Source organism: Mytilus californianus, unplaced genomic scaffold (assembly GCF_021869535.1).
Source record: "Mytilus californianus isolate M0D057914Y unplaced genomic scaffold, xbMytCali1.0.p SCAF_13, whole genome shotgun sequence".
In the NCBI taxonomy this organism is placed as follows: domain Eukaryota; kingdom Metazoa; phylum Mollusca; class Bivalvia; order Mytilida; family Mytilidae; genus Mytilus; species Mytilus californianus.
This window is the reverse complement of record NW_026262615.1, coordinates 17,829,167-17,845,148: the sequence shown is the minus strand read 5'-3', so window position 1 is coordinate 17,845,148 and position 15,982 is coordinate 17,829,167.

Genomic DNA, 15,982 nt, shown 5'->3' with positions numbered 1-15,982 from the left:
AAACAAGCGAAAATTTACACCCCGCGAAAATAACCCGCTATACGGTATGGTCTATCAACAGGCCACCAACACACACTTCCAAAGTTTGTATTAAAAGCTGATTCATATGTAGAAAGCGTGGTACACTCTCAACATGTGTATCTAATTTTAAGTCCCTATAGTTCAATATCAACCTTGCCATGGAACAAGTAGCCAATACAAAAAAGTTGAATTATTAAAAAGCACATGCAATTTATAATTTGGGTGCGTTTGAAGCGTTATTCTAGATTTATCTTCACCAGAAACGCTCAAACCCAAAAGTTCTTAAGACAAGGATGTATTAATACCTGAACACCTGAAGAGCTATATGACCAAAATGGACATGAAAAGCATTGCAAAATCCATCTATAATCAACCTTTTTTAAGGGAGTAGAAATTTTACTCTCTAAATATTTTCTAAATTTATCAACTGATAATTTAAAAAAAGTATGTTATAAGTTATACGTAGCGTTGACTACTGTGCTGATAATACTTTCGGACATTAACAGTCCAATAGCAGCGGTATTGACCAATTCTAATATGCAAGTGCTAGACAAATGAAAATAACCATCTCACAGTAAAAAAAAACACGTGTCTAAAGATAAACACTAAAGAGGTTAATGAAAAGGTTGGCACATGAACGGGTTTCGTTGATTGTCCTAGCCGAAGATCATCTCTCCCTACTACAACTACTTTCAATTGATTACTAACTAAACAGTAGAAATGCATTTTCATCTGAACATCTTTATCTTTAAATAAGGAGATTTGGTAAGATTGGCAATGAGACAACTATCCACAGAGACTTACAGACGTAGATGTTAGCAACCATTGGTAACCACACTGCCTTCAACAATGAGCAAAACCTATACCGCATAGCAAGCTATAAACGTCCCCGACATGACAAAATGTTAAACAATTTAAACGAGAAAATCCACGGATTGATTTATGTACAAAACAATAAACGAAAAACCAATATGATATACAGAAAAAAATCGACAGCCCTTGAATTACTTTAAATCAGTTTATTCTCTTCGTAGGAACGAGCTGTGAAAATTACAATGTTGTCGCCATGGCAAATTATCATATGATACATTTACACCTTCAATGGCCAATTTATACTGGTTGTGAATGGTAAACGTCAGTTAAATACTTCAGCATCCTTAGAGATGAACGATAAAAATGAAAATCGGTTAATCAGATTAATTTAACATATTGAAGGTACATTTATAAAAAATTGCATTGAAGGACAAATTGAACCGAAATCATTACATTCCACTTTGAAGATTTATTGGTTGATTGATTGATTGATGGTGTTTAACGCCACTTTCAGCACTATTGTGGCTTCTTCGTGGCGGTCAGTGTTTATTGATAGAGGAAGCCGGAGTGACCGTAGAGAACCACTGAACTTTAACAGGAAAACTGACAATCCTTGTCAATTAAAATTGGAGTCGAATGCTTCTGCCACGAACTGGAATTGAACCCACAACCTCAGTTTTGACAGGCTAGTGATACAGTAGATGAACTTCATAGACCATACGGCTACCGAGGCCCCCACTATGAAGATAGTACATATCTCAATTTTTAGTATATAATTTAATGATTTTATAACTCAGGTTGAAACTTGCTCAGTAAAAATTGAGCTTTGATAGTTTTTATAGCATTGTTTTAACCCAATTGATTTAAAGACTAACACGTTTTATTTGTTTTGTTTGCTAAACATTTGCTCTTCATTGTACCTGAATGAGTTTATTCCAGAATACTGTAAAGTATTTAATAGACTACACACTGAAATCGGTATCAAGCTCCCTTTTGTTTAAAGATTTAGTCTCATTTGTACCATCAAAATGCCAATGTGTAACTTCTGTTTCTGAAACCAGCAACTATTACGAAACGAGTTTCAAGTAGACACACAGATTATAGTTGTTACATCCTTTGGTCTCTGGTAGATGTTTGTCCCATTGGCTATTATACCACGCCTTTCTATTTCTATAAACAAAACTTATCATTTTACAAAATTTAGAAACCTTACCGTTTCCATCAGAAAGACATATCGCACTGCTGCATCGACGAAGTCCTTGGCGTCGAACGGGCGTCTGATCAGCCTCTACCTCTGACGACATATCATCCTGCAAAGAATACATCCACTTTAATTAGTATGAAAGTAGAAATGAGAATAAAAGTCCAAATTACAATAACCGAATGTATGTCAAATCAAACTTGGTTGAAAAATACCTTGAAAAAAAACTTATACTTAATACTTACTGTGATGTAGTTTTCTTGGTTTGTTCAATCTTATAAACGGCGCAAATATTGAGGTCCAAAGTTTTGATTAGTATTTTTACTACATTACAAAAGTTTTTAGTCGGATGTAATCTTAAATTTCGACACAGTAGATTGCACTATTTCAAAAAAAAATTATAACGAGAAGTCCTGTAATGCAGGTTCGTTTTTAAAACTACTCATAAAATATATTTTTATTGTAAACCTGCTGGGATAACTTCATTATATAAAGATATTTCTTATAAGCTTAAACGGTTCATTCATGCAATTGCACCATTCTGCATATATTTCAAAATATTAAAGTCCTAGGATGTGCAGTTAAACTTGTAAAACTACTTATAAACATCTTTGTATTGCAAACCTGCTGGGATAATTTAATTATGTGAAGACGTATATCCCTCCTAATTCTGCACGGTTAATTTAACCTAAATGTATTTTTTTCTTACTTTCACTAAATAATTTTGGTTTTTTTATGTTAATTAACGAAGTTTTTATAGAGCGGGGTCATGAATGTCAACTCGCTGAAGGATGTAAACATTATCATTAATTTAACTGTAACACACAAACATCAAGATAAACTAGTTTTAAGGTGTAATAAGTTACAACCTTTTAAATAGTGTTTTTTGGCTTCATACCACACATAATGAGCGTGGTTGAACTTTCAAATTAACCAGAATGACCTTCATAGTTAATTTAAAGTAAGTTTAATATATAGACTATGTAAATGATAATTTTAACGAAACATACAAGGAGTATATACTATCCATCGAGATAGAACATAAAATAAATGAAAAATGAAATAAAACATAAAAACAAGGAATAATTGTATATTGAAATATAAAATTCCTTGATAATGATTTAAGGAAATAACAAAAATCGAATATATACATTGGTAGCTATTTATGCGCATTTCTATCTGGAAATATAGGACATTCTTACTAATGCAATCGATTTGTAATCACGATTTTGATTGGACAAACTAATTTATTTTGAGGCGGTCCGTAACTAAGGGAAGACACCATTTTGAATTCCGGAATTTATTAAAATAGATTTCGATTAACAACAAGAGCAAGGTTATCGCCCGAATCCCCTTTGTGTCGAGTTTTATTCATTCTAAAGCGTTCATACACGGTGACCATATAAATGTACGGAAGCGAAGATGTTAACGTTCCAAATAAGAAAACAATGTTTGTCGGTATTGTCGGTTCATGAGATGACTACACCGACACAGTCGGAAAGCTGACCCCGGTTTGACCCCATTTCTTAAAGCAACAATGGAAGTCATGTGATTACCATATATGGGCATTTTTTTACCAAAAAAAGTGAAGCCCGTTTTTTGGAATTTGTAGTTTTTTGCATGAATTAAAACTAATTTTCTTTTAAGAGAACATTCTTGAGTATATAAAAAATATATTGATCCACTCAATTATGGATTAAACTATTTTTTTCTCTCAAAATGTGTCTTCAAAGTCTAGGTGTTGACCAAAAAAATCGGTCACTGGAAATTAAAATCGTAATTTTCTTTCTTAACTTCTCGGGAAGCTATGCTGAATTTAAATTATGTTATGTAACATAACTTTGACTATGATATGTCAAATTTGTGCCACTTAATACGCTGTAATACGCAAATGTGCCACTTCGATGTGTCGATATTTCTGACGAAGCGGGGCCGATAGTAATTTACGAGTTACGTCCCTTTGTTTGACACTCTCATGATCAAACTATTATTATATTAAGCACCATATGCTGTTATTTACATGAGGATATTATTAAAATAATTTTATTGAATATATTTTGATACTAAAGACATGTGCAAAAAAATTAGCGAAACACATTTTATCACTTTTCAGAACTCAGTCTCAGTGAAATACTCAAATAGGCCCTATGTCAGTATGAGTATGTGCCATAATATTATTATTCCAAGAGTTAATTTAATATTTATATTTTGGTAAGTATTTATACTGCTGTAACCAAATTATTTCAACACAGAAATAAATTTCTACTTTAATCATACAAGGGGTAGTCAAAGTATTCATGAATAATGGATCAAGGCAGGATTAAAATGATCAAATACAGGAACTCCTTTTCATTACTGATACCTGATCCTACCTTTTTCATTTAAACTTAAACGAGACCATAATGAAAGTATTCTGTATGTAAATTCTTCATTATTTGAAATAAAAGGAAATTAGTTTGCAATTCTTGTATGAACAAACTAAATATAACAATAAATTTTGTCTCACTGATTCCATGCAGATTCTAATGAATGGACTCAAATTATAAAAAAAAACCCACTAAACCAATAAATAAATGGTTCTAATCATGAACTTGAAAATAGATAAGAACAAAAAAGACTGGGTCTAATATTTTTCTTCTTCTATTTTTTTTTTTTTAACAATTATGCATTTTTATATTTATATAAAAGTATTTCAGAGCAGATTCTGAGTGCTAAGTCAACAATATTATGTTTTAGATCACAAGTCATAAGTCAGTATGAACATGCTTTGAATAAGAGTGATTAAAATGCTAGTCTGAAAGAGATTGTTTTAAGTTCATATTTAGGACAAGACTTTTTCATTTACCTTTGGCAGTTTTGGCTTTTGCAGGATTACTTCATCACAATTTTTTTTATAATATTATAAACGATGAATGAGTTTTGGTTAAGGTTGTGTAAAGACAGTATACGATTTCCTTACCTTGTTTTAGTTAAGTCAAACAATTCACTGACTTATAGAGAATAATTAATCCAGTCAAATATTCACAGCTCGCCATTGCTTTTTCAAACAAACACACTAAATCTGTGTACATTGTGTAAAGATGCAAGTTGACATCGATGTGTAAGATAAAAAAACTACAATGTAAAAAAATGTCTTTCGTTTGGAATTTAGTTCGAACGGGGTTTCCTAAGGGGTGATAGAACGTTAGACTTGATTTTTGTTTTAACTTTGAGATACTTATTATTAATTTTTTATATAGTTTGTATATTCTTTGTTTATCTGGGGAAAAAAAAGAAGAAAAAAATAACAGACAATTTCGCATAATTCTTAAACGACGATCAAAGGCATTACGTTATTTTTAAAAGACGGACAATTTATAACATGTTTAAGTATTATTTTCTTTGATAATAAGAACCATGCTTGAAAAATCGAAAGAAATCTATTTCTGACCCTAATGGCAAGTAAGAAACAGAAAAAAGAAAAAATTCCAAATTGGCGCCAAATTATTTTTTCCGCGAAATTAACGCAATTTCAGAATGGCGGGTTTTAATATCAGTCCCATTGTTGTCTTAAGAAAGTAGCAACAACGGTCGTTTCTAAGGGCTTGCTTTCCGACTGTTTACACTTTTGGTATTTAGCTATATTTTGTCTCCGAATGACCTTAGATCTACTCCGAATCAACTTTTGACGTCAGACAACAATCACTTTTTAATTATGACGTCAAATGTTTTGAATTATGATGTCAAAGTTTACGGGAACCTGTGTGATTTTACGTAATGGCGGACAAATTTGCATACAAGTGTAAATACGTCTATTGGAAAGGAAACTGTTGGAATAACTGTCGCAAAGATACGTTATTTGTCAGGTAGCTGACAAAATATTAAATCATTCTGTTCAGTAGTTTTTGAGAAAAGTGTGATGATAATACTTATTGAACGGATGGAAGAACGCACCGACATGGTGATTGAAATATAACCCCACTTCAAACCAAATCAAAAGTAGTGCAACAAGGACGAATAAAAGGTAGAAATAATTACATAGGAGCAATCGTTTGAGTTGTGTAGCAGATGCAATAACAAAAATTTCAATTAAACCGTTCATTAGTCCTCTCAACTGACCATTCGATACATCAACTGAAGTCAAGGTTGTTTTACACATCCGTAGTAGTAGTATCTCACCTTATCCTTTTATAGATACACAAGTACATGATTACATACTTGAAAAATTAATTAAACTAAGGTGTATAGAAGTTCGTGTTGATCATACTGTAATCTTTGCTATGCTAAGCCTTTTTTGTCTTCCTCTTTTTTTTTTACTTTCGTATTTATACTTACCTGTTATTTTCGCTGTCAAAGCGTGATCCTATAAATCTCTCTTTGGAAAAACAGCAACAACAAAAAATTCTTCTCTAAACGATGTGTTTCTCTTCGAGATGAGTGACATTTGGTTTATGAATTCGAACACGAAAACTATGGAATGAATATACAGTTGCTAACTTCTATGTCATTAGGTTTTTGATGGAGAGCTGTCTCATTGACAATTTACCACATCTTGTAAGTTATATATATGGCTCAAGAAAAACAGCTTAAAACCAGATATTAATATACTAATCTAAATATAGGACATTTCGATTACACAATTTAGAAAAGGCTATTTTTTCCCAAGTTTTCAAAATCCTTGTGTTTGATGTGTGTATATATATATATATGTAAATACAGCACAAACAACATCTTCCAAAAGACCAAAAAAAGTGAAAAAGTATATTTTAACAAAACGCATTTGACTAGCAGGTCGAACAAAGGATGTTTTTAAACCCTGCTGACTGCCATTGGCGATTGCCAAATAAACGGATCACCAGATGTATCAAAATGGATCTTAACTATTAATTTAATACCAAACAGAAAACAATAAACTTGCGCAAAAGATGGTATACCGCAAACAAAAGGTGCAAAAATTAGTACACCATATCCGGATTTTGACAATTAATGTCTCTTCAGTGATTTTAGGAATCGAAACGGTATTTGGAAGACCATATAATTTACCTTAATTTAGGATAGACTCTTGAATTTTGAAGAGTCGAAACAGGATGAACGAATCATATAAACCCGAAGGCAAATATAAAACAAGCCCAAACGAAAAAATGTAAACAAGTCTAAATTGAAAACAACGTTCAAACCTATGATTGCGTTGGATAAAAACAGCAATCTAATAATTAATAAATTGCGGTTTTTATCCAAAGCAATCATAGGTTTGAACGTTTTTTCAATTTAGACTTGTATATATATATGTATCTTTTGGGAAATGTTGTTTGAGCTGTATTTAGACCCCTCTACCAAGAAATTTGTTTTGCATGCACACGTATAAAAATTGCGGTTTTTATCCAACGCAATCATAGGTTTAAACGTTGTTTTCAATTTAGACTTGTTTATATATGTATATATATATATATACGGATTGAAGCTTCAAAACATAAACATTAAGTCAGTTTAACGTAAGCCCAGTTACAATGAAACTAGACCAGGCATTGTGGTAAACGAATTCGGAGACAAAGACAGCAAACGATCTTTGATGAAAGTTAAAAGGGGTCTCAGTGAAACAGTAAAATACAGATCTATATATATTGAAAACTACATATCCCACGAAAAAAGGTTGATAGATTGAAACAATTATAATCTGATGAAAGCAGTAGGGAAGGAAAAGGAATTTGAATCAATATCAGGGCATATCAAGAAAGGGGAAATGTATAAAGAAACAACAACAACTACAATGACAACTACAATCACAACTACAATCATAAACAATCACAACCACAATCACAACTACAATCACAAAAATCACAACTACAATCACAACTACAATCACAACAATCACAGCTAAAATCACAACTACAATCACAACTACAATGACAACTACAATGACAACTACAATCACAACTACAATCACAACTACAATCACAATCACAACTACAATCACAACTACAATCACAACTACAAACACTACTTCAATCACAACCACACTCACAACTACAATCACAAATATAATCACAACTACAATCACAACTACAATCACTACTACAATCACAACCACAATCACAACTACAATCACAACTGCAATCACAACTACAATCACAACAATCACAATTACAATCACAACAATCACAACCACAATCACAACTACAATCACTACTACAATCACAACTACAATCACAACTACAATCACAACTACAATCACAACCACAATCACAACTACAATCACAACTACAATCACAACCACAATCACAACCACAATCACAACTACAATCACTGCTACAATCGCAACCACAATCACAACTTCAATCGCAATTACAATCACAACTACAATCACAACAATCACAACTACAATCACAACAATCACAACCACAATCACAACTACAATCACAACTACAATCACAACTACAATCACTACTACAATCACAACCACAACTACAATCACAACTACAATCACAACAATCACAACTACAATCAGAACTACAATCGTTGGTCTAGACAAAATGGTACAGCTACAAACAGTAGAGACACACACAATTATAATAACAGTCAGTGAAAACAATGGCGTGCCCCCATTCGTGGTAAAACATATTAGTACCGATGTTGGTTATAGAACATTAATGGATGGTCAAAGAATGTAAATAGCCACAAAAATATTTTAATTGATGCATGTGTGAAAAGCTTAGATCTTCATATAATGGGAATAGTAGAAACACATTTGGTGAATAAAAGTATTTGTATTGATAATTATAAATGGTTCGGCAATAATCGTAAGCAGATACACACTCGTGCAAAGACAGGCTCAGGAGGGGTTGGCCTATTAATGAAAGAGGAATTGTTGTCTACTTTCAACATTGATATCGAAAACGATTCAACGGAAGGGATAATATTGATAAAGTTTGCAGATCGAACCAATGTTAGCAATAAATTTTATGTAAGTGTAGTTTATTTACCACCTGCATTTTTTGCACGTTCAACAAATGCTAATGAATTCTTTGATACACTTATGTCTCAAATATACTCTATTCCGAATGGATGTCCTTTTTATATTTGTGGTGATTTTAACAGCAGGATTGGAAATATAGAGGATTATATTCCAGGGGTAGATAATTTGCCAGAGCGTGAAGTTATTGATTTCAAGGCAAACAGCTATGGAGAAATATTTTGTGAATTTTTGTCCAATGTTAATTGTTGTGTATCAAATGGTCGTAATCATATAAGTAACGACTACACTTATGTATCAACACGAGGATCATCAGTGGTTGATTATTGTATCGCCCCATTTGAAAATATAAATAGTTTTAAAAATTTTGAAGTCATTCGTGCAAGTGTGTTAGCAAACAAAAGTTCAACAACAGGATCAATTGAGCTAAAAACACATCCCTAATCATTCAGTTCTATGCTGGGAATTTGAAAGTGCAATATGTGAAAATATTAATAAGCAAAGTTTAAATGGTTGTGATAATAAAATTGGTCATGTTGTTTATAATGTGAAAAAATATTTCTGACACATGGATGATTGATGAAAATATAATAAATCTTATTATTTCATGCATTGCAAGTATAGAATCTTGTTATGGTAATTCAATCTGAATTAGCCAATATATATTGTTTAATTGTTAATTTTATGCATAATGAGATGAATGTTAAGTTAGACAAAAAGATAAAAAGATGGTTGAATGATGAACTAACTGTAAAATGGAATCAGGTATGCCAAGCTGAAAACCCGTATTTACATTGTACCACAATAAACAATAACACATATTTCGACAAATTTATGCCAATAAGCGGGAAGAAATTGCTGAACTAGTCCAAAAAAGTAAACGGCAGTATTGGCATAGATGTCAAGAAGAACTTGTGAACTTAAACAAAAATGATCCAAGACAATTTTGGCGTAAAATAGATATATACTGGTATTGGTAATGAAAGACAATCTAAAATTCCAAATGAGGTGCTGCGAAATGATGGATCTGTTACAAATAATATGGATGATGTTTTACAAAAATGGAAGGACAGTTTTCAGGGTTTGTTAAATAACCAATACAGATAGCAATACGAATTATGGTGATGATCGAAACATTAATTGTAAAAAATGATATAGTTTGTAATAATTTAGATGCTTATATATCTTTTGAAGGAGTTTATAAGGTAGCTATGGCAGCCAAGAATGGGAAAAGCCCAGGTGTAGATTGTATTTATGCAGAGTTGTGCAAGAATAATACAGTTATTTTGACTAAATTGTTTAATATCTGTTTAAATTTGGCTAAGTTCCAACGACGGGTGCCACATGTGGAGCAGGATCTGCTTACCCTTCCGGAGCACCTGAGATCACACCCAGTTTTTGGTGGGGTTAGTGTTGCTTAGTCTTTGGTTTTCTATGTTGTGTCATCTGTACTATTATTTGTCTGTTTGTCTTTTTATTTTTTGGCTATGGCGTTGTCAGTTTGTTTTCGATCTATGAGTTTGACTGTCTCTCTGGTATCTTTCGTCCCTCTTTTCCAAAAATGTGGAATAAAAGTATTATAACACCTATACGAAATTGTTCAACTGCAGATCCTAGAGATCCTTTATCGTACAGGGGTGTCACCTTAGCACCTTGTGCATATAAAATTTATTGTGGAGTTTAAATAATAGGTTAACTGGGTGCTTAGATGAAAGGGAGATAATAAATGATGAAAAAAATAGATTAATTAAAGAGATCATATCAGTACATTAACATCTGTTATTGAAACTAGAAAAAAATGTAAATTGTAAACTTTTGTATCTTTCATTGATTTTAAGAAAGCTTACGATTCTATTGATAGAGTATTGTTATTTAATAGTTTAGAAAAACTTGGTTTTAGTACAAAATTTATGTATGCTTTAAGGCTATTTATTCAAATGTTGAATGCTGTGTCAGATTAAATGGTAACATGACTGAATGGTTCAGTGTTAATACAGGTTTGAAACAAGGATGTGTATTGTCAACAGTAATGTTTAATATATTTATAAATGATTTAATTGATATTATTAAGTTGTTGAACATTGGTATTGATATTGATGGTGAAAAGTTATCAATATGACACAGTTTTATTAGCAGAAAATGCTGAAGTTTACAAAAAATATTAGATGTTTTAAATGTATGGTGTAATCATAATAGTTTAAAAGTCAATTCAAGAAAATGAAATGTGATGCATTTTAGAAATCCTTCTGTAGCCAGCTCAGATTTTCAGTTCAGTTTAAACGATGAAAATATTAAATAATTATGTTTCAAATTACCAATACTGGGTTTATTATTAACAGAGTTTTTAGACAACCAATTAATGGCAAAAGCTGTAGCCAGGTCAGCAAGTAGGGCACTAGGCCAACTTATTGTTAAATGTAAAGCACATGGTGGTTTTCAACACAATATCTACACAAAGCTTTTATATACGATGGTTTGGTCGGTCATAAATTATGGCTCATCTATCTGGGGCACCAGAGATTTTTCATGCATCACAGCAGTGCAGAACCGTGCCATGCGATTCTACATGGGCGTGGGGGAATTATACCCCAAACGATGCCATGCCAGGTGATATGGGTTGGAAGCCACCTGGTGTTAAACAATGGACAAATATTTTTAGGCACTAGTCAAGATGTACAAATATGGAAAACAATAGAATAAATTATAAGGTTTTTAAATGGTCAGTGATGAAAGGCAGTTGTAAATTGACAAATTGGTGTTACAAAGTTATGGAAATGTTTAAATCTTTTGATTTTAAAAGATATTGTAAAATAAATGATAATTTTCTTGAAAGTTATAGTATATCTATCAGTTAAAAAGAAGATAAAATGTTTGATAAATATAAAAAAGACTGGTGCACAAGAATGTTATCATAATATAGTACTGGTAGTACATTGAGAACATATACACTTTTTAAACATATTTATAACACTGAACAGTATTTACTACAGAAAATGCCAATACGTCATCGTAGTGCTATTTCAAGATTTAGATGTGGTGTAGCACCATTAAGACATGAAACTGGTCGGTATGAAAGGAAAAATCTTGAAGACAGAGTAGTTTTAATGTTTTAAAGGATGAAAAGCATGTACTTTTAAATTGCCCATTATATGAGGATATTAGTAGATATAGGAAGATGTGGTATGAGTGCCAATGAGACAACTCTCCATCCAAGTTACAATTTATAAAAGTAAACCATTATAGGCATGCTATGTTTATTGATTTATTGTATTATAATGATATGTTTTTAAATTTGTCTGATGAAGAAAAATTTATATATCTTTTTAAAAATATCGATATTTGTAATATTGTTGCCAAAACCTGCAATAACATTTTAGCAAAGAGAAACAGTATTTGATATCATTAATTGCACTTTTAGTATTTCATAGATAAATTGGTATAAATATGTATCTTAATAGTCTCTCATAATTCTTTTAAGAATGGCACATACATAGATTTTACTTGTTTTTATATATGTATCTTGTTTTACATGCATGTTGTATGTTGTGAGACTTTAATAAACTATTGAATCTGAATCTGAATTTATATTTTATTTATACAAACACAACCATTTTACATGTGAAAATAGCATATGCATATATTTTGTATCGTTTTCGGGGAGAAATTTATGTTAAAAGATGTTAAACATATCCAAAAAATGTTTAAGTGTTGTTTATAAAACATAAACTCATGCACATTAAGTGGGACATTTTCCTTTAAATAACGTGTTTGAAATACAGTTTCACACAATATGCTACATGACTTTACATTTTCACAATGCATGCAATAATAGCCTGTTGATGTTAAGCAACCAACAATCAATCAAGTTTTATCGTTTTATTGTGTAGTTATTGTTAGTTCACTTGGCACTTTTGGGCATCGCTTGGGAGACCATTGTGCGTTGTGCGTATAAACCAAATTAACAAGTCGCCATCGTCTTCTATAAAACAAATTATACAGTAATAAACATACTTTACAGAATTTTTTCACAATGTTTGGGTGATCTGAACGTATACAAGCTGTTCCAATAGAGAGAAAACATGGACGCGCAAGAGTAATTCCTTCATTCTGATCAGGCAGTTATCAAAAATATTCACTTCTGAAACAAGAAGTACGAGACAAAATTGTAAAAGTTACGGGGACTAATGAAAACAATTCCATTTGAACCTAAATTCATCAAGTTAATATGTCTTTTTCGATCAAGTGGTACATTTGCCAGGAAAAAATGTCAGGCGCTTAAAAGTCTCGTGTTGGCCTAATGTAGAACGTTATTATTTACTTTTATATCATCTATAAATTTTGTTTTTAGCTTCAACGCCTGATTTAACAGTGATCTTTTATTTTTTATAAAACGAACACCAGGATCGCAAGCTTCTAGACTGATTTTCCAATCCATAATCATTAATCAAGTTTAGTAAATACATATATGATGCAGTTCAAAATTTTCCATGGAAACGAGGCTTACGTTAAGTAGCCAGAAAACAAACTTCGTGAGCCCAGAGGTCCCTATCAGTTGTGCCTGCAACTTTATCAGGGAAACAAAGAGCCCGAAAATATAGCCTAGAAACACCCGAATCTTAGCAATGAATTTAGGATGGAGAACGATGCCCAGATCTAAAGCCCGTGTTATCTCCCATGTATGTATATCCGGGTAAAATGGCGTTCCGGCTAAATGGAAATCAAGAAGGAATATTTCGCTCCTTAAAGTTTTATTTTAGCAGTCCGGCAAGACCGAACAACAAACTCCAAACCAAAATGTAAAGTAACATACAAACAATAACAGTATATATAAGCACAAGCAATTAAAGGATTAAGAAGATTACAATATGCCAAATAGAAATAACAATAGATTAGAAGAGTAATTAATGTCCGACTCTTTGTAAAATTGAGAATGGAAATGGGGAATGTGTCAAAGAGACAACAACCCGACCATAGAGCAGACAACAGCCGAAGGCCACCAATGGGTCTTCAATGCAGCGAGAAACTCCCGCACCCGGAGGCGTCCTTCAGCTGGCCCCTAAACAAATATGTATACTAGTTCAGTGATAATGGACGTCATACTAAACTCCAAATTATACATAAGAAACTAAAATTAAAAATGATACAAGATTAACAAAGGCCAGAGGCTCCTGACTTGGGACAGGCGCAAAAATGCGGCGGGGTTAAACATGTTTTTTGAGATCTCAACCCTCCCCCTATACCTCTAGCCAATGTAGAAAAAACAAACGTACAACAGTACGCACAGTAAAACTCAGTTTAAGAGAAGTCCGAGTCATTTATTTCGTCTGTCATATCTTCATATTTTGTTTCCTTGATGGCTTCAAATATTTCTTATACTCGTTATTGAAGCTGTCGTCTGTACTCATGGTAGATGTTGTATAGAAAAATTGAAAGTCCAATTTCCATGTGAAGTGTAACTCTGTGGCATGCAACTTATAACAATGTTTCGTATTTTAGTTTTGAGAGTAACACACCAGCTACATTGGGACCTCTTATACACCGACAATTATTTCGGTCTATAAAAACATCTCAAATTTTAAGGATTTCCTAAAGTTACTTAATCAATCCAAATATTCTATGGGAAAAACTTAGTTCTGAAGAAGATTTATAAATACCTCAATATGCTCTCAAAAGAACCAATTAATACAAATAAAAAAGATATGTGTCCTATGTAGATATATGAAAATGTATAGATACCAGGATTAAAATGTTGTACGCCAGACGCGCATTTCGTCTACAAAGACTCATCAGTGACGCTTGAATAAAAAAATGTTAAAAAGACCGAATAAAATACAAAGTTGAACAGCATTGAAGACCCAAAATTTCGAAACAAAGGTTTTGCCAAATACATCGAAGGTAATCTATTTATTCCTTGGGAAGAAAATCCTTTGTATTTTGAAAATTTCAAAGTTTATAATAGGACAGTCACTCAAACAAAAAGAAAAAAGAAAAGAGAAACAGCTAGAGGTCAGAATACCTTAACTTATGATGACCATGATTCAACGTCACATGTCCAGCTCTAACTGCCGTGTCCTGAATTCAGATAAGAAAAATTCACAGTCCGCGAGTGAAATTAATATCTATGCATGCATGTGGTTTTCTTGCGCAGCGCAAGAAATAGTAAGTGGAAAGCATACACACTGATACTCTGGATTACAATACGCATTTGCGTCATCACGTATATATTCATTCTAGGCTCAAATCTAATGCTAGTTGAATTCGGATGTCAAACTACCTACCTCAAGTGTTTTGACTCCGGATTCATGGCCATTTAATCCGAAATTTGTGTAAACGCAAACCGATGTTGTATCGTGTGAACAGGGTGTAATATAATGAATCAAGACGGGTGTATGATAGCTGGTAAACACAATGAATACTAGGGGCGGATCCAGCCATTTAAAAAAAAGGGGGGTCCAACCATATGTCCCCATTCAAAAGCATTGATCGTCAAAAAAGGGGGGTTTCAGAGACTTATACAACCATATATACTAAAACGAAATTAAATAATTAACGTAGTAATTAAATGATTATTGTAAAATATTAAATACGTGTTTTGTGAGATGCAAGGATTTAAAATCGTTGTGAAGTATTTTTTTCATTCACTACAGTTTAAATTTAACTTACTTGTGTACGCATCCCTGATAGTTGGTGCTAATATGTTGCATATAATTTTCACAAATGTATTCACTGTTCAGACATGTCGGACATAATATATCATTATACATTATATTCTTTTAATGACACATTTAGTTTCAGTTTCAGCTTTATAATGTTAATGAATATTTTCTTGGTCTGTTAGTGTATTTTAATGAAATTAAATATTTTGACAGAAATATTGTTTTGTTTAATTATAATTATGCTTTCCGACCTAACATACATATTTATACTTGTTTCTGATGATATAGAATGGCCCATAGAAGCTTCCAAAACTCGCCAATATATAAGCGTGAACGTTCACG